Here is a 20,174-nt window from a genome sequence, read left to right on the forward strand (position 1 = left end):
AGAGCCTAAATTCAAAGACTTTATGAAGAGGAACCAAATAAAAAGATATATACAAAATTAATTAACCCTGTGTGAAATTTCACACCCATTGGCCACTTTCTTCTAGAGAAAAACAGGTATTTATGCATTTCAAGCCCATTTTGAATGCAACCTAACTACAGAGTTTTTTCCAGGCACTTCCCTAATACGGTCCCTGCCCCACAGCACTTACCATTTCAACAGATAAGGAAAGATGTGAGAAAGGGAGTCATTCCCCTTTTAAGGGTGAGAGATTAAATCATTTGCCCAGGTCACACAGAAAACCTGTGGTAGATCAAGGAAGTGAACCTAGATCTCCTAAATCAAAGCCCAATGCTTTAGCCACTGGATCATCATTCCTCCTAGTTCAAAATTAAGGTGTGTCTACTGAAGCACCAAAATAGCATTAGGAAGAGAACCACATTTTAGCCTGTTCTTCTTGGCAAGGTGCTAGTATAGTTATCCTCACCATTGGTGGTCAAGGATGAACTGATTTGCTGGTTAATCACCCTCCTAAACTATTTTACATACTCCTAGACTGGTTATCACTGTAGCTTCTAAGCACAACATAAAAGGCCAGATGTAGTACCTTACTGCAGTAAAAGTACCAAATAATGTAAGAGGGGCAGAATATGGACCGTAGTAATAAAACTAGTATAGTGCTGTCCAAAAAGTGACTTCAGGGTGAATACTTCTCCCCCTTTCTCCAAGTACATGAGATCCTAGAAAAATGTTTAAATGATTAAGGTATAATTAACTTCTTTTTAAAGCCCAGGTCTACACTACAAATTTATATTAGTCTAACTAAATCACTCAGGGTTTTGGAAAATCCACTGCCCTGAGTGATGCAGTTCTACCAACTGAACTCCTGGTGTAGACAGCGCTATGCTGACACAAGGAGCTTCTCCCATCAATGTAGCTACTGCCTCACAGGGAGGTAGAGTACCTACAACGATGGGAGAAGCTCTACTGTCGGCATAGGTAGCATATTCACTAACCACTGCAGCTCTCCAAGTGTGAACAAGCCCAAAGCCGATAAGACTTTCAAAATGAACTATCATCACTACACTAGATACAGAATAAAGCCAAAGTTTATTTAAAAATAAGTTGTATAACTTTTCACAATAAATCTTTCCATATAAAAAATGAGGTTGCAATGGCACTTTGCCAGACATTAGCTTAATAAACTCTACCTTCACTTGGTACTTTAGGGGTAAAGTTAGTTTTCTGTTTCAGTATCTGCTACTTTAATGCCCGGGCATTGTGGCATCATTATAAAAATAGAAATTCAACCACATTAACATACAGACATGTGTCTGTGGATCTTTAATTTACTGTACTGTAAAGCTGCCATATAAACAGATCAGTGCAATTCAATTTTCAGAAAACCAAGGCAAAATCTACTGGCCTTGATCCAAGTTATCAATGTCATTGTCAAGCCCTATATTTAATTAATACTATTTACTGTCAGGATCTGAGTTGGGAAGATCTTTCACCAGCCTCAATTTGGATGCTAAGGGCAGGCACTGAGGAATATTTGCCAGAGTAAATGTATGTCATCTTCCTTGATAATACAAGTGCTCAGTTCTCCTGTTCTTGACCCTGTAGCATTTCCAGGCTCTAACACACACACACACAGTCCTCTGAGGATGGCTCCTTCTTCTGCAAATGTGTATATACTGTACCTTTGTTAATATAAAAAGGTTGTGAATACGGAATATAATAAAAAAACCTTATTCAAGGCCTATTATTCAGCCATAATTTTATTCACTTTTTAAATATTGGTTAAGTTAGTTTCCAGCTATACTCTTATATCCAAAATACTTTTGATTTAATTACTTTTAACTTTTTAGTTTAAAATTAACTAACTATCTTAATGTACCTACTTAAGAAAAGAGGATCTCAAACATAGGTGTTTATCTTTTAAACAGTCCTATTCACATATAATATTTCATATTCACATTTCTCCAATATAATAAGCAGCTCAGCTGCACAGCACCTGCTCCCATGCAACACATCCATTGAATTTAATGTGAGTTTTACATATGTGAAGATTGTATGCTCAGAACCGGAGACAGACATATATTATTTAAAACTATAATTTATTTTTTAAACAAACAATCTGCTTCCCATTAACTTAATTTATACTTTTGCTATTTACAGGTTTTTTTTAAAAACAATAAATTTAAACACTTCAATAACTGATCTTCTTTGATTTTACAGAGATGTCAAATATTAAATTTATGGTATCACAATCATTTCCACATCACAAAAAAACAGAAAGGTCAATGCCCATTACCAATGGCTGGAAACTGATCAATGAGATGCACCCGTCTAATCTTAACAGAAGATCGCTGCTCAGAGTTTCAAATAAAGGTGAAAGGCCCTGTAGTCACTGCCAATATGCCCTGCAGAAAATTTCTTTCCTGACCCCAGATTAGGCAATCATATTAACCCTGTTTGTGGGAAAATCACTATAGCTAAACATCTAATTCAGCCTTCATATACCACTGGTGTACAAGTAATTATTTATTTTTCCTTGAATACTAGTAAACCAGATTTTCCTACTACCAAGAACAGAATTCTGATCATACTTGGGAAAAAAACACAACTTCTCACTTATTTGTTCTTCTACTGCCTCGTTTGAATTTTTTTTTCACCTAAATCTCTGTACATATATCCTACAATAAGATCCTCATATACTCCTCTTCAAACGTTTAATTAAAGCACAGCAAAGATTTATACCTTTGATCAATTAGTAGACTTTAATTTTATTCCAATTTATTATATATCTTCTCCAGAATTTGTATATCCCTCTGGAAATATGGTGCTCATAAATGGTGGCAACACCAGGTATATAAATTATGCTACCATAAAGCTTTTTATGAACTGCAAAACACCATACATACTTTAACATTTTCACTTACTAATTGTTTTGATTTTTGAAATGAGGAAAAGCACTACTCAAAATGTTTAGGAAAACAGATGTATTACAGAATCTTCTCTTTCCTGTCTATAGAGAGACTGTGACCTGCATATTATAACTATGCACATCAAATTAATAATGAGATTCCTAGAAACACACAGTTTAAGTTCTGCATTCTGTGTGCAATTTGTGGTACAATAGTTTAAATTAAGAAAGACACGTTAATATATGTTTATACGATTTAATTGAATATCAGATTATGAACTTTCATTGAACAAGTTTGAATTAAGAATTACTCTAATAAAAGACTAAATAAATAGTTTAAAAAAGCAAAAAAAAAGGTAGCATACAATGCCATTTAGTCTTTGTATATTTTAATCTTTGTGGTATTTTTCCATGTATTGACGATAAAGAAAAGTGGATTTTGTTGTTGTTTTTATTTTTTTTTTCTTCTTGCTCTCCAAAATTTGCTTAATATAACTGTAAAAGATGAAAAGATGCCCGAAACAGATATACATATTTTAGCCCATAATTTTTCAATGTTTTTCAAACGGCTAAAGACATTAAGAACCTGTTACTTAGCGTAACTACCTGCATACTTAAATATGTGCAGGTCTCAAAAATGCATATTTATAATTAGTCTTCAGTAACTCATTCTACAACACATGAAAGGAAATATATTTTCTTGAGAATCCTGAAAGGGATCTCACACAAAAAGAAAAAATATCTCTAGATTTTATACAGAACTTTCTAAATTAGTATGGAGTACCTTTTTTACATTAAACAAGCCTAAAATAAAATATAGTATTTATCTTCTGCTGCTAAGTTTTGTTAAACTACAAAATTATCATCAGTTTAAAGCAAGCTACAGGAGGTCTCTTTTTACTCACTGTCAATAGTATTACCCCTTCTCATGAATGGATTCAGACAGGTATATCATTCCTGAACAATTCGTTGTTTGGTTGTCATTATATTTGTTTCAGCCACAATGAAAGTAGTTTATTAGTGCTGGTAGAAGGAAAGAGTTCTATTTTTGCCACATAAGCTTTACTACAAGAAAGACCACACATTTGGAAAGTAAAAAGTCCATTAGCTAGATGATAAAAGTATTTATTTGGTTTAATCTTAAAATATACTACTCCTTGAGTAGCTTCAGCTTATATTTGTTTACTTTCTTTCCCAACACAGAACCTCATCCTGGATCCTACGCTCTTGTGAGCAGTCCTTACATGAGTAGTCCAGACAAAAATATTTTCACAAAATGAGCCTTTGAAATTTTCTTTTCTTACTCGCTTGTAATTAGTTTGTATGTTATCTAAGACAGGTGTTTTTGTGTGTGTGTGCCTTAAACATTCATATCAAAACTCTTTACTTGATCATCAAATTCTTTACTGAAGGAGCTAGAACAGTATTTAAATGTATATAGTTTATATATAACTCACCAAGACTCAGTGAGGCAGTCAAATCAGTTCTGTAGGTCATGTGTGTTTGGGTGAGCTTCAGTACTCAGATACATCTCAAGTGTGCTATAAACAAAAGTAAAAGAGAAATGTTAGTCTTTTTGACTAGAGAAATTGAAATTATATTAAAATTGCAGTATGTTTAACATAATGTACTGATCATTAACTGAGAAAGTGAGCATTATAAACTTTGCAGTACAATATCTGATTCAGAGATCACTTTATAATCCTGTGCAGCTGTCTGAATTACTCCATATATACACCATTCCCTTTACAGGCATTACTGCTGACTGCATGCAAACCCATGGTGATAGCAACTAATAGGTTAAAATTAATTTGAACCATGTGTACTTTATTTTCTGTGAAAATAAGTCCAGGATAACCAAGATTCTCAACTAGCTGCTCCTTACATATATCAGAACTCTAATCCTTTCTTAAAAATCAGAACCTGAAGCAGAGTTTACCAAATCAGTCTAGAGAATCTCCATGACAACTACTGCTTCCTTATTTGTTGGTCTGATTTGCTTTTTAAACAAAATTAGTGTCTAAATCTCTAAAAATAGGTATTATTATAAAAAAGCCTTGAGGCAATATTAAAAACTTAAACTTCATGAAAATTATATCCACTTTCATTAAATTCAGTTCTTCTCCACTCTTCAAAGGCCACTTTAAAGCAAACAGTTCTGGCCTGAGTGACGGAAGCATTAGAGTTAGCCAACAAATGAAAAAAATACGCATTTGCAGTAGCCTTTAGATTCCAGGAGAACAGAGGACAAGCATTTCTGTACCAGTGCCCACTCTTTCAGAGGAGCTGCAATATTCTTCTTGGAGTGCTTGCTTGTGTCTATGGGTGGCGGATGGAGCCCCACTTTGGGAAGGCTAAACCCCGGCTTCGCCTCTTCCACTCACACACCCCAGCCCCCACCGCCAGAGTCCCAAGATCCCCTCGTCCCTCCCATGGCTGGAGCCCCGAGGCCCCCTGCCATGCCCCCTGCAGCCCAAGCCCTGAAACCCCTACCCCCCCTCCATGGCTACAGTCCTGGGACACCCTGCCTCTCCTTCCCCTCCCCTGCCCCATGGCCAGAGGAGCCCTGAGCCAGCCAGAGCTACGAGCCCGCCGCCACAACCCCAAGCTGCCCCACGAAAATTCATAACCTTTATAAACAGATTCTGTTTGAGGGCCAGATGGCATTTGTACACACCAAACAAACTACCAAAGAACCATTTACAGCAATACTATCCTTATTTCTCATTCTGACTGACAAGAAGAACAGAGGTATGAATTAAAGCTGTGCACCTATATTTTAAGACTTATGTAAGCCCCCTCCCCTGCAAAAAAAAAAAAAAAAAAAGAAAGTGCTTTGAGGAAAATAGTATTTAGGCCGTAGGAAGAATTACATTCTTGATGATGATCCTATTCACCTATATATCTTTTAAAAATAAACTTCTAACTTTTTAACTTTTTACACTCAGAAGTGGCATATCACCCAGTAATTGGCCATTCTTAGAAGCTATCACCAAGGAATAGATGACAATCTGGACAATACGTTTACATGCACTGCAATTAATTTGGTAGGTGTTTTGGATACGTATATTTCCACTACAGCATTTAAAAAGCATGTTGGTACTAGAGAACACAAATATGTGGTACTTTAAGTTTGTCTTCATTCCTGCTTGAGTAACAAGTTTGGTTTGATTTAATTATCTGTAACCCTGTTTTATAGTGACAGCTAATACAACTAGGGGAAGAGATGGTTCAGAAGAGTGGTGCAAAGATAAAATGACTTTAATCTTTAAACATTTGAAAAATATTATCAGACGCCTACAATCCAGAGGCAGATAGCAAAGTTTAATCTGTCCCTAATGAGGCAGGTCCAGGGACACTACTACTGCTCCAGTCAAGAAGTACAGCTCCAGTCATCAACCACTGAGAAAGCAGAAGAGAGTGCTGGATGCTGTCCCTAGAACCTAGCTGGGAAACTCCATTTTTCACAGAAGTGTTTCATCTGACAGGCAGAAGGATGGTGTAGGTAGAGGAGGCTGTCTTCTCCACCTTCCCTTGAACACTATCACCGATCAGTCTCTTGATTTTTGTAGGGGATGAGGTCTGCTACTCTAATTCTCTTCCCCACTTCTTAGCTGCTACAAGGTGTGGGTGGGGGAATAAAAGGGAATGTTCTCCACTGTTCACCTCCTCCAAAGTCATTTTTGGGTCATCTTCTCTTTTTTTAATAGATCCATAACCATCTTCTGCTGCTGCTGATAGCAAAGTGAAATTAACCTGATTCTTGACAACTTCACTGCAGCCCATATGGTTTCAAATAGCAGCAGTGGATCTGACCAGTATTTATTAAATTCAATCTGTCCCACTTTGCAAAGTTATGAGAAATAGCAAAGGCATGGGAGCTGTCTGTCTGAAGACTATGACTAGGGTGACCAGACAGCAAATGTGAAAAATTGGGACAGAGAGTGGAGGTAATAGGAGCCTATATAAGAAAAAGACCCAAAAATCAGGACTGTCCCTATAAAATCAGGACATCTGGTCACCCTAACTATGACAGCACTCAATGGAAAGGGTTACAATGGGAAGGTTATCGTCACAACTTAAATTCCGTAGAAACTAGTCACTTTGGGGCATTCAAGGTAATTGAAAAAATATGGAATTAGTTAATTTTAATGAAAAAAGTGTCAGATAGGTGTGGAGCCTGAAATTCTCTTGTTGGCCAGAGAATAGGTACTGTATGAACATATTTGCACTAACTCACCCTCCCAATGTGTCTCAACTGTAACATGGGTTGTTGGGGAGAAACAGTTTCTCAGAGGGAGAGAGGGTACTTTAGCATCTCTGCATGTCCATTCCTTGATTTAGATACTGAATTGCAAACAAAGATGCCACTGTCAATTGTGGTGATGGTTCTTGGGACGTGGAAACTCGTCTCAAGAAAACCAGATAGTAACCACCCAATTTATATCAAACAGGTGACTCATCAGCTTTTACATCTGAATTCAATGTTTGTATTATGATAGTTCTCAAAGGCAACAATCAGGATCAGGGCCCCTTTGTGCTATTATTCGTGCTCCCACAGTACTATATGCTGTATAGACACAGAACAAGAAGACAGGCTAGGTACTGTATAAAACACATGAATAGACAGCATCTGCCCTGAAGACCTTACAGTCTAAGAACAGTGGTAAACTTTCAGTCATTAATCAGGGCTGTATTTGAATTAGAGGTGAAAGATACCATGACTGGGCAGAGGGACTCAGTAGGACATCTAGTTATCCCAGGGAAACCTGTTTAAAGCTAAACAGGAAAACAAAATATAGCTTATATATCCCAGAGGTAGCCAATATTACACATTTTTATTATTTTGAACAACTCTTCCACTCAAGCTGCAATATCCTTTCCATGCACAATGCAATCACAATGGAACATCATTACACACCAAGCACATATGGCAGTGGTGAAGGTGCATTATCCCCCAATGTCTGTAGTAGGTGACCCATCAGTTAAACAATTAACATCAAACTTAATTGAGAACAAGACAGTGAATGACTATCCCTCTCAGAGATGCACCCAGAAGAGATCCCCATCTTGAGTGGGCAAGAGAAGTGAATTAAATATTTATATCTTTGGCCATATACATTTAGTCTTCAGACTCTTGCAACACGAGCACTAACAGCAACATACTTTGACTGTACCTTCCAGATATATGCAAAGATGAGCAATCAAAGGAATACCAAACAACAAAACTGTAGCAAGATAAACGAATACCTTCAGCCTCGATTACAAATTCTCTACCTCTTTACATCAAAACAACCCTCCATTATGTAAATAAAAAAAACAAAACAGCAAAACGTGAGCATGTTTGCATTGCAAATGCCAGCAGACATATGTAAAACAAAAAAAAATTAAAACAAAACTATGTAATTAGAGCTACAGTATCGTTACAGTAATTAAAGAATCAATAGATCAGTCCTCAAAAAAAAACAAAAACCTAACATTTTGGCACTAAAAAATTAAAACATTATAGTCCTGACTTCAATAGTTACAAGAAAAAAGATTGAATTAAAGTGAACTTTCATACTGGAGAACACTTTCAAAAAAGTCTTGAAATAATTAAAAAAAAAAAAGTCTATTTACCTATAGCATTCTGATAACCTTTTCCTTGTCAGATAATTTGTGCTGGAGACTCTGATATGAAAACAACAGGTGAGCTAGCCTTTTATCTCTAAAGACGCAAGTTTAATTTTGTGCATCAAGTGTAACAAGTAAAATGATTTTGATGGTCTGCATGCACATATTTGTGGACATATCTGTGCAGTATAACATAAGCAATCAGTCAGCATGTCTTGAAATTTCTGGTGAAAGGCCCAAAGACAGGCATAATAGAGGTGCTACAGGGCAAAAACGGGAGAGTTGTGTAGACAAGCTTGCACGTATCTCCCCATAAGCTAGACAGTATTGTCAGTCTCTCACTTCCATGAGTTCTAAGAACACATCTTCTTGTAATATTTTTTAAAAGCGCTTTTCTCTTCACAGACCCACTTTTACCTCATCGTGCTGTTGTTATAATGATGAATTTGTTAGCTGGTGAGAACATCCATGACAAAAAGTTAGTGGAAAAATATTTTAAACTTATCTGCAGACCAAGATTCTCTCTGAACATCTGATTTAAAAACAAGTACCTCCAATATCATTAGTAGGCAATTAATAACTGACACACTAAACTGCTTTTTGTGGGAGTGTTTAAAATTAATATGTAGTGCACACTAGAGGTGCCATATTGACAGCACTAAAATACTAAGTCCCATATTCACACACAGCAGAAATACAGCATGTTCATATGTGCGAGCTACCATAACATATGCCTTAATTCCTAATAGGCAAGAAATTATTTCAGTCTCCATAAACTTTCTTCAATCCTGGACTTCACCACTGAACCAGTCACTAAGAGCACCAGCACTGATATTCCCACTTAAAATCCCACCAAGAGCAACGTTTTACATTCAAAGAATCATCAGAATAACGAATTCAGTCCCCAACACATAGGGATGTATTCTATCCAGCAACTTAAAGGTGAAAAGGCTGTGTGTGCTAGTTACTTTTAAATTTTCAGTTTGGTGCACAGTGTAAATTTTTTTTCCTTCACAGTTCACACTGTTCTTTGTCCATCCACATGCATCTAGATATTGTAACCATAAGAATGTGCAATTCTATGGTTTCCATACCTTCAGGCCCACATTCTGAGTCTTACCGCTGTTGCTTGGCTCAATTAATATGCAAATGCTAAATAAATAAATTGCTGCTCATAAGATATGTAAATTCACACCATGTTCTGAAGTTCCCTAATAGAGGATCATGTCATCTGTACTATGTAGGACTTACGAATAAATCAGCATCTTTAATACTGATTTGCTCTTTGATTTATGATCTTTAAATTCTTTCCGTTATATTTATATATAAATATAGATTTAATATTTTGGGGTATTATTTTAGCACAATATAAACTATCTGTTCCAGAGAACAAGTTTAATAATATACAAAAAATATAATTAGGCATTGCAGAGGTTATGTTTTTAACCTAAAAATACACATAAAAAGGCTTTTCAGAACAAAAATTGTCTGAGTTCACTTAAGAAATAGTAACATTTTCTGTCACTCATAATTGTCAAAATGAGAACAAAGCAAAAGTAAGATCAGCTAGTGATTATACTAATAAAAGATTTTGTTATAGAAGTCATTTAAGGAAATTCAAGACTGTCATGCAGTGGTATCATTTTATTTCTAAAGGAAAAAAATGGTGTAATGTTAGTATGTTATGTGGCTTTAAACATTTAAATTAATTTATTTTAAGCTTTAAAAAAGCAATAATGCATTTTTCAAAGGAATCTGTGCCAAAATGACTTTTAAAAAAAAATCTATTTTTAAGAGTTTTATGTAAGTCCTAATTCTAATGGCATGTAATATATTAAAAAATAAACTAAAAAAAAAAAAGAGACATAGCTGTGAACAAAAATTATACATGCTAGAATCTGTGCATATTCAATAGCTATTTTTCAAGTTCTCTACTATCTCATAATAATAATAACAACAACAACAACCACCAACAAAATTACTTGAGTGAGAATACTCATGAGAGTAACATTGGCTAATAAGTATTTGCAGGGATCCAGCCCTTGGTCCATAAAGGATAAACTTCCTCAAATTAATTCTTTTTGACCTAGCAAAAACTGTCCAAGACTGCCTGAAAATGGACACAACAGCTAAAAACCTGCATTTTTTAAAATCCTGCATACCAAATTTCTCAAAGTACATAGGATGTCATTCTACATGTCACATTTCTGCCTGATGTGACTGTAAACAGCTAAGCGACCGAATCATTAAATATAGGGTGTGTTTGTGCAATGGAAATAATGTTGACAAACCATTAACTGTAGTGAAATGAGTAGACAGCTAATAAAATACAACTACTGTTGAAACAAATATGAATTATCTTTTATCCACACTGTACTTCATTTTACCACTTGCTAAGATATTATTTACATCTGCTAAAAATACTGTTTTAATGCACAGCAAGTGTTCTGATAATTGTATTATCCACTGTTAAATCTGCAAGCTATTTGCTACCCTAAGCTTCATTATCTTGACATCTAAAAGTCAAAGAATTCTTCTGTAAGACTGCAATTCCCAAGAAGAGAAATGCTCAGATCGTGTCTGCAAGCACACAATGGAATCACAGCTGACGATGCACATCTTTTTCTGGATGTCTCCATATGCTCAAGAGTTTTCTCTCGCTCTCCACCCCCCAGGTATGCATTAAGGGACTTACTATCTGCCAACAGGAGCACAGTTGCCAACTTTCAAATGGTAGCTAAGCACCCTTACTTTCACAATAAGCCAAAAATCAGGCTAATCACATTTCAAAACAAGGCCAAAACAAGTCAATCCCTAAGAACCCCAACACTGTGTAACTAGATCCCCCTGGCATGCAGTCTGGGACTATGGCGGACCAACTGTGTATCCCCTCACTCTCTTCCCTCTTGTCCCTGCTTGCCCCTTGCCCCTGCTTGCCAGGAGCTGATCAAAAAAAACAAGCAACAAGCTATAAGCCAAACAAGCTACAAGCCAAAAACTAGCCAACGAGCAACTCACAAGCCAATTAAGCCAAAAACAAGCCCAATTTCAGCATTTTTGTGTGTGAGTGTGGGTTTAGCATGTCTGATCAGGAGTACTGAAAATAGCATAGTGAAGAGAGAAATGCACCAAATTCTGCAAATACTACATTGAGACTTGATTGTATTTTTATTTTATTGTTTTGAGAAACCAATGACAGTAAAAGCATTAAGTAAAAAAGAACATGACAAACATGACTTTGATCCAGCCACTCTTTTCATTAATCAATGCACATTCTTTTCCTCAGAAAATAAAGAAAATTTGTTTTTTTATTTCAATTTAGCAAACACTGATTTTAAAAAATGAATGAACAGAGTTTCCTCATGGCTCAGATTTGAGCAACCCCTGTAGTCTCAGGGATTCTCATCTAGGATTCTTGCATGTGCTCCAGTTTAGCACAGTACCAGAGCTTATGTCAATAAACCAGTGACATCATCAACAAATGAAAAAAGCAGAAGACAGTGGGCATTGTAGTAGCAGCTGTCTTTCTAAATGACTTTGTTATTGCTGCAGAGTAACTTGTGCTCGCTGCAGATGGAGCAGAGCCTGTTCCGTTTAATTTTAAAGTTGGGAGAAGTTATGAATATCAAGACTACAGACAGTTTAAATCTACCTTTCTCCATAGAACTTGACAGCCTGTTTATAAAGCACACTCTGCATCATAAGTAGTGATAAAAACAAACACTATTCTTTAATAATTCCCTTTTGAGTCTATAGGATTAGGGTAATTAGTATGCTACATTAGACTGGACAAATCCTAGCGACCTCTCACTTTCCTGTGAGCAACTGATCTTTGACTATTTTCTCCTTATATATTATGGATCTAAGTTTAACAGCTTTGTTTCCAACTACATTATCTTATCCATCAGTATCATGCTCATAAAAAAAAAAAAAATACCAACCACTCCTTCCTCAAATACCTGAGTTTCAGGCACCGAAGATGGCAGCACAGTGTACTAACGAACCCAAAGGGATTTTCAAATTGCCTTTTTACAAAAGGGCCTTCATAGAGTGCAAAGGTAGTCATGCAACATTAGGACTATACAGATTCCTTTCTTTGTCAAATAAAGGCAAAGTCTAACCTAAAGCTTCAGAAAATAGGAAGTTGAGGGTTCCTCAAGTTTTTTACTTGAAGTGAACAAGCAACCACAATAATAAATAGTATAATCCATAAAATGATTAGGCCACGTTTCACCCCACATTAATAAATAACTTACTTATTTAAATATTTATGAGATTGGAGAGAAGATACTTACTTTGTTAAAAAAAAAAGTTCTCTTCTAAACATTTCTGCGGTTTGACTCCCTTTATAAGGGCTTGTGAATGAGACTTTACATCACCGAGATTGGCTGCATTGACATTAAAGACACCATGGCACTCTTCATAAACAGCAATTTGCCACAGTATCTTTGACCAAGTTTCCTCTTCTCTCTGCTCGCCCACTAACATAAGGAATATTGTGAATTAACCCCTACGATCCACTCATGGGAATGGGAATGGGGAAGAGTGTCAGTACCTTGTATTATATACATATGCACTCCCCGTGTGCGATACCTTCACTGTAGTCCATCAGCCAAAAGCTGTGCAAGTAGGGCAATAGCACAATCTGATTTTGGTCAAGTGACTGACTGCTTGCCATTCAGATTGGTCATGAAAATCTACACAGCAGTGTACACATAAAAAGACAACAGAAAATCCTTGAGGATAATAGACTCAATCTAGGATTGCCAATCTTCCAGGATCTTCCTGGAGATTCCAGGAATTAAAGATTAATATTCAATTAAATATTATGTCATGTGATGAAGCCTCCAGGAATATGTCCCATCAGAACTGGCAACCCTAACTCAATCTGACATTATCTAGAGATGGTGCTAGCCCATAAAGGTCCCTAAGCAGTAATATTTTCCCCCACTCCTGAACAAAACATACTTAAAAAAAATTGAATAGTGGCCCCCTTGAGCTGCTTGGGGCCATAAGCAATTGCTTAGTCTGCTTAGGCCTAGCGCCAGCTCTGACATCATCAATGATGTCAAACATGGGCATTTCAAAAAAAAAATTGCCCAATGCAGCTGACCATCAATCCTTCCAAACTGTTGGGATTGCCTCTCAATATGTTTCCAACCTCTGCCATTAAGTGGGAAACAACCAGGAAATCAGCTGGCTAGAGCTAATTTTGTATAAGGAGTTCAGCAGATAAAAATCCAAAGATAAAACAAATGATGACAGTCTTCAGAAACAGTAGTAACAAATAAAACAAAAGCAAAACAACTTTCAGGTAAAAACAGTTCCTTCATTTGAGCAGACTACCCTCAGATAAGGAAAATCTCTGACTATTTCTCTACTTGGGCAATACTGTATTGCTATAGCTTTCGACATATTTGTGTAGCTAGAGCCAAACCTCGGAATGTCATGAAATTTTGCTTGCCTGCCTCTTACCAGAAAGAAAAGACAAAACACCCATGGGACAATGATACTTTTTTTTTGGATGGGTGAATAAAGAATTCACCTTTGGCACATAGAACTTTTTAATAGCTGAACTGCATATACGTAGAGGGGCGTTTATTTGTATGCATACTTTGGATAAAGTTAAATATAATAACATGCAGAGCATCTGCTATCATTATTACTTGGTGCTTGCTAGCAATCTTGTTGATTTTTAAACAATTTCTAAGACTCTAATAACCTTAAGCAGGCTTCTTGCCTATGGTAAGAGTGAGCTGAACTTATAAATACACTTATCCTTCTCTGTAAAGAGAAGCACATGATTTCTATGCTAGGGAGAAATATTCAGGCCCATGAGTAGTTGGGCACATAGAGACCAGGCTCCAATTACACCTCACACAGGATTCTTTGGAAAGCAGAGGTACGAGGAGGCTCTACATTAGCTCACAGGGTCCCCTAGGGAATGAAAGGAGTAGGGTTTAAACACACACTTGGGTCCTCCATGCGGCAGGGAGGAACTAGATACCAACTCCCTATCAGACCCTTCCACATACATTGGGGCTCAGGTGGCTGAGTGAACATGGGGGATATATCGCCTCCTCCTCCCTCCCCCCACCCACAGGGGCCCAGAGGCAAGGACACTGGAACACTGCACGGGATGTAATGCTACCAACTGCTACCATCACAATTTGTTACCAGTAGCAATTACTAAATCTAGGTCGACTTTTTGTTGTCCTGCCACAATTTGCTGCCTCTGCCTTTCCTCATCCTCTGTTCCGGGGTAGCAAACTCCGATGTTTCAGGGCAACCTAGTCACAATTTACTACCATTTTAAAATGTCTATTTTAAATTTGGACATAAATAAAATGGTATTTTTGTCATTTGCAAGAGCATTTTACAGAGTTAAACCGCATGGCTACTGTACGTAAAACCCTAAAGTATTGCTTTTTCTTTATTCGTCTTTTTCCATTATAGATTAGAAACCACCTGGCCGACAGTAACAAAACATTTAACATATACAAAACACAAACTAGTGTAAAGCATTGTAAAAGGGTATTTGAAATACTTATGAATACCTTTTTAACAAAAGTTATTAGGCAGAAAATCTACCATTCTTCCTTATACAGACTCTTTCCCCATCATCACTGTTACACATATTGATCAAGTTTTCAAAACAAAAATTTCACTTCACTGCTTTGGCACAAACATATGAGTCTATTGCCCTTGGATTGTCTTCCAAAAACATTTTCTCAGGCCTTTTCCTCACTGCTAAAACTGAGTGCTTTCTCCTTACTCAGCACGTTTCCCTCAGAATACCCCTCATCCAGACCTCAGTTACCCCTTGTTAAATAAAATCACCTTTTTTAGCAGTGAGGAAAAGGCATAAGTACTAGATTCACAAAGGGACTTGAGCACTGAACACTCAGTATCACAACACCTAATGTTTAGGCACCAAGAAAGTCACATGAACACCACTGCAATTCACAGATCCTGAGTTAGGTGCCTAACCCCCTATACAATGAATGGGGAGAGAGAGGCACCTCAGAGTGGGACCCCAAAAGCCTGCTCACTACGCAGGAAGCTGCCTAAGACAGCCAATGGGAGATGCTAACCAGGAGGGTGCTAAACTCCACCCCCTCACACCCTTCAGAGCCTAAGTCCCTGCTGCAAATAGACACCTAGCTCTGCCTGGTGAGCCAAGAATGAGAACCTCTCTCCTGGAGTTAGGTGGCTTAAGTGCCTAACCGGTTTCTTGAGAGAATGAGCGAGGCAGGTGCCTAACTCCACACAAAACAGCTGGAGGACGAAGAGGAGCCCACCTTGTACTTCTAGACCAATGGTTACAGCACATACCTGGAATGTGGGAAACCCCTGTTCAAATCCTGGAATTGAACCTGAGTCCACATCCCAGGCAAGTTCTCTATTGATCTAAAAGTTATAAGGAAGATGATGGCACCGTGTCTACCTCCTCCTTCTCGTGTCAGATTCTGAATGGGAGCCGATCCAGTACACAGCCTCTGAAAACACCTGCCCAGATTGGGCCTTGCAAGCAAGATATGCATAGCCCAACCCTCCTCTTCTCTTATTTGTGAATCACTCTGGGGCTTGAGTGTAATATTGGCATTGTAAGGAAGCCTGGCGCATGCTGAGGCAGGAACTTAAGTTTTAGCCTGAATATGTAGGTGCTGAGTTTAGGCACCTAAAGAGTTTGGGGAATTGCAGGGGAGCCTAAAATTGAGACTTAGAGCTAAGTTTCAATAAAAAAGGAAGAAAGAGGACTGGGAATTACAGACCAGTAGGCCTAAAATGTCAATAACTGGAAAGATACTGGAACAAATTGATTGCTTAATAATTTGTAGGTACCTAGAGAATAATAGGATTATAATGAATAACCTGCATGGATTTGTCAGGAACAAATCATACCAAACTGACCAAATTTCCTTGACAGGGTTAAAAGCCTAGCAGATAAGGGGAAGCAGTAGATATGATACATCTTGATTTTAGTTAGGCTTTTGGCAGTCTCACACAACCGATCCATAAGCAAACTAGGGAAATGTGGTCTAAATGAAATTGCTATAAAGTGGGTGCGTGACTGGTTGAAAAAACATGCTCAAAGAGTCGTGATCAATGGTTCATTATCAAACACCAAGGGCATATCTAGCGGGTTCCACATAGCTTAGTCCTGAGTCTGGTACTATTCAATATTTTCATTAATGACTTAGATAATGAAGTAGAGAGTATGCTTATAAAGTTTGAAGATGACACCAAGCTGGGAGGGACTGCAAGCCCTTTGGAGGGCAGGACTGGAATTCAAATGGACCTTTACAAACTGGAGAATTGGTCTGAAATCAATAAGATAAAATTCAATAAAGACAAGTGCAAAGTACTACACTTAGGAAGGCATAATCAAACACACAACTATAAAATGAGGAACAACTGGCATATTAACAGGAGTGTTATATGTAAGGCACGGGAAGTAATTGTCCTACTCTACTCAGCACTGCTGAGGCCTCATCTACAGTGCTGTGTCTAATTCTGGACACCACACTTTAGACCAGGGGTCTCAAACTCAGTTTACCTTAGGGCCAGTGCCAGCCTGCAAATCCTCCCAGCGGGCCAATAATGTCACTCATGCCACCCAGAACCCACCCCCCAAAACTCCGCCTCCCAAAAAAACTTCACCCACTACCTGCCTAAGGTTCTGGGAGGAAGTTTGCGTGGAGGAGGAGGTCTGGGGTAGAGGATTGGGGTGCAGGCTCTGGGAGGGAGTTTGGGTGCAGAAGGTGAGAGGTTGGGTGTGGGAGGGCATCAGGGTGCAAGCTCTGGGCTGAGACAGGGGAGTTTGGGTGCTGGGTGCAGACTCTGGGCTGGGGCGGGGGTGGGGGTACAGGAGGGGAGTGGGGTTGCAGGCTCTGGGAGGGAGTTTGGAGGCAGGAGGGGGTATCTAGGCGCAGGCTCTGGGAGGGCGTCAGGGGTGCAGTGCTTACCTGGGGCTCCAAGGTGGGGCAGGCCAGGGGGCCTCCATGCGCTGCTGCCCCCAGGCACTGCCCCCACAGCTTCCCATTGGCCACAGGGGCGCTCAGAGCAGGGGCAGCACGCAGGGGCGGGAGCACCCAGGGGCAGCAGGTGGTGCCAAGGGACAGACCTGCCCCAAAACTGCTGGAGCCCAGCAGACCACATTGGGGAGGTTCGCTGTCTGCAGATGGCCGGAGGGGCACGAGTTTCAGACCCCTGCTTTAGACACTTATGGACAAATTGGATAGAGTCCAAAGGAGAGCAATAAAAGTGATAAAAGGTTAAAAAAAACCTGATCTATGAGGAAAGATTAAAAACTGGGCATGTGTAGTCTTGAGAAAAGAATACTGAGGTGGAAGCTGTTAACAGTTTTCAAACATGTTAAGGACTTTTATAAAGAAGACTGCGAACAATTGTTTTCCATGTCCTCTGAAGATCAGACAAGAAATAATGAGCTTAATCTGTAGCAAAGGAGATTTAGGTTAGATATTAAGAAAAAACTAATTATAAGGGTAGTTAAAATCTGAAATAGGCTTCCAAGGGAGATTGTGGCATCTCCATCATTGGAGGTTTTTAACAGGTTGGAAAAACACCAGTCAGGGATGCTCTAGGTTTACTTCCTACTGCCTCAGCCCAAGGGGCTAGATTCTCAAGAGGTCCTCTCCAGCCCTACATTTCTATCATTCTATAATGTGGCCATAATATACCACACACGCCCAGCTTCTTCAGATGTTCATAAGAATTTCAGCATCCTCCTCCTTTTCAAAATTTCTCAGTGTTGTCAGCAAAACCATCCCTCACAGTGTGCACGTGCATTCTTTTGCACTGATCAGTCACTGATGTCACAGGGCTGTCATCAGCAGATATATTTATAACATTTCCCCCTCTTGAGATCGGATTACCTCAGCTATAAGGTGAGTAAACAGGGAGTGACCTGCCAAGCAGCTTTCCTACAATGAAAACATCCTATACAGCTTCACAAATACAAAGCATGTCTAGTAACTGCCACTCCCTATTTGTGGATGTTTCTGGGTCAGGTGATCAGCCCTGCACAATGCAAGTGTGCTGAGACACAACATCACAATGTTCTAAGTGAGCGGAAAACACTTGTTGCAGCTTATCATACAGTGGCACACCTTTTTGGGTATCTCAATAATGGACTGATTAATACTATCATCATCATGCAAAAAAGATGTAAACACAACAAATGCTGTGTTTATAAGTTAAATTTTCCTGGGGGAACATGAGTAGTACAAGATAAGGTTTATAACATGTGTGGTTAGCAATCAAGTAGAGGCCAAGATTAAAGAGGAATCTTTACAGTTAAAGCACCAAATACATGGCTCAATTGGTTAATTCTAATGGGACTCTGATCATCACTATGAGTACAGTAATGCATACAATGTACAGCTAGGCCAATACTCTGTGTGCGCACAGCAGGATCTACCATGACACTATTAGGCCTTCAATCTTCTGCTCATGAAAGATGTCCTGACCAGTCCAGGACAAAAAGAAGGAGCAAGATAATCTAAAAACTTCACCTTAAACCATTTATTGAAATTTTGTCAGGCCAAAAGTAATAAAGGAAATTGATGGGGGGAAAGCCTCTTAATTCCTTTAGTTTAGAATGCTTTAATTGATTTTCCATGACACCCACACAAATGTGGGGCTGCAGACATTCAGACACTAATACATTTGATGGCAAAGGAGCAGTGTTAGCCACACAATCAGAATCAGAGTTGTCAAGCTGTGAATAATAATGGATAATTTAACATCTTAGTCAGCACTACAGCCTATGTACTTAGTGTTAAGAAAATGTGTGTTTTTGCCATCAGATAACTATCATGCATTAGCTATCCCCCTGTAAAAACATAGTGGAGACAAGGCACTTTAGTTTCCCCAAAAAGCAACAAATGCCAGATTTTTTAAAGGTATTTAGTAGGGCTGTCAAGCAATTAAAAAAATTAATTGCAATTAATCTCACTGTTAAACAATAATAGAATATCATTTATTTCAATATTTTTGGATGTTTTCTACATTTTCAAATATATTGAATTCAATTACAACACAGAATACAAAGCGTACAGTGCTCACTTTACAATTATTTTTTATTACAAGTGTTTGCACTGTAAAAAAACAAAATATTATTTTTCAATTCACCTAACACTAGTACTATAATGGAATCTCTTTATCATGAAAGTTGAACTTACAAAAGTAGAATTATGTACAAAAAAACTGCATTCAAAAATAAAACAATATAAAATTTTAGAAGCGGTAAGTCCACTCAGCCCTACTTCTTATTCAGCCAATCGCTCAGACAAACAAGTTTGTTTATATTTGCAGGAGATAATGCTGCCCGCTTTTGTTTACAATGTCACCTGAAAGTGATAACAGGCGTTCTCATGGCACTGTTGTAGCCAGTGTCGCAAGATATTTACAAGCCAGATGCGCTAAAGATTCATATGTCCCTTTTGGCTTCATCCACCATTCCAGGGGGATATGCGTCCATGCTGATGATGGGTTCTGCTCAATAACAATCCAGAGCAGTGCAGAGCAACGCATGTTCATATTCATTATCTGAGACAGATGCCACCAGCAGATTTTTTTTTTTTTTTGGTGGTGGTGCTTTGGGTTC

General features: G+C 38.2%; 1 protein-coding gene across 5 annotated transcripts in view; it reads right to left on the minus strand.

Annotated features, from left to right (window-relative positions):
- The window catches only part of NCOA2 (nuclear receptor coactivator 2), a 271,000-nt gene that overhangs the window by 247,565 nt on the left and 3,261 nt on the right, over positions 1 to 20,174 (minus strand). For all 5 annotated transcript variants that reach the window (XM_050940578.1, XM_050940576.1, XM_050940572.1 and 2 more), the window contains exon 2: positions 4,387 to 4,470. The gene's annotated coding sequence lies outside the window, so the exon portion shown is untranslated. The remainder of the gene's footprint in view (positions 1 to 4,386; positions 4,471 to 20,174) is intronic.

The sequence above is a fragment of the Gopherus flavomarginatus genome, chromosome 2, assembly GCF_025201925.1.
Source record: "Gopherus flavomarginatus isolate rGopFla2 chromosome 2, rGopFla2.mat.asm, whole genome shotgun sequence".
Classification (NCBI taxonomy): Eukaryota; Metazoa; Chordata; order Testudines; family Testudinidae; genus Gopherus; species Gopherus flavomarginatus.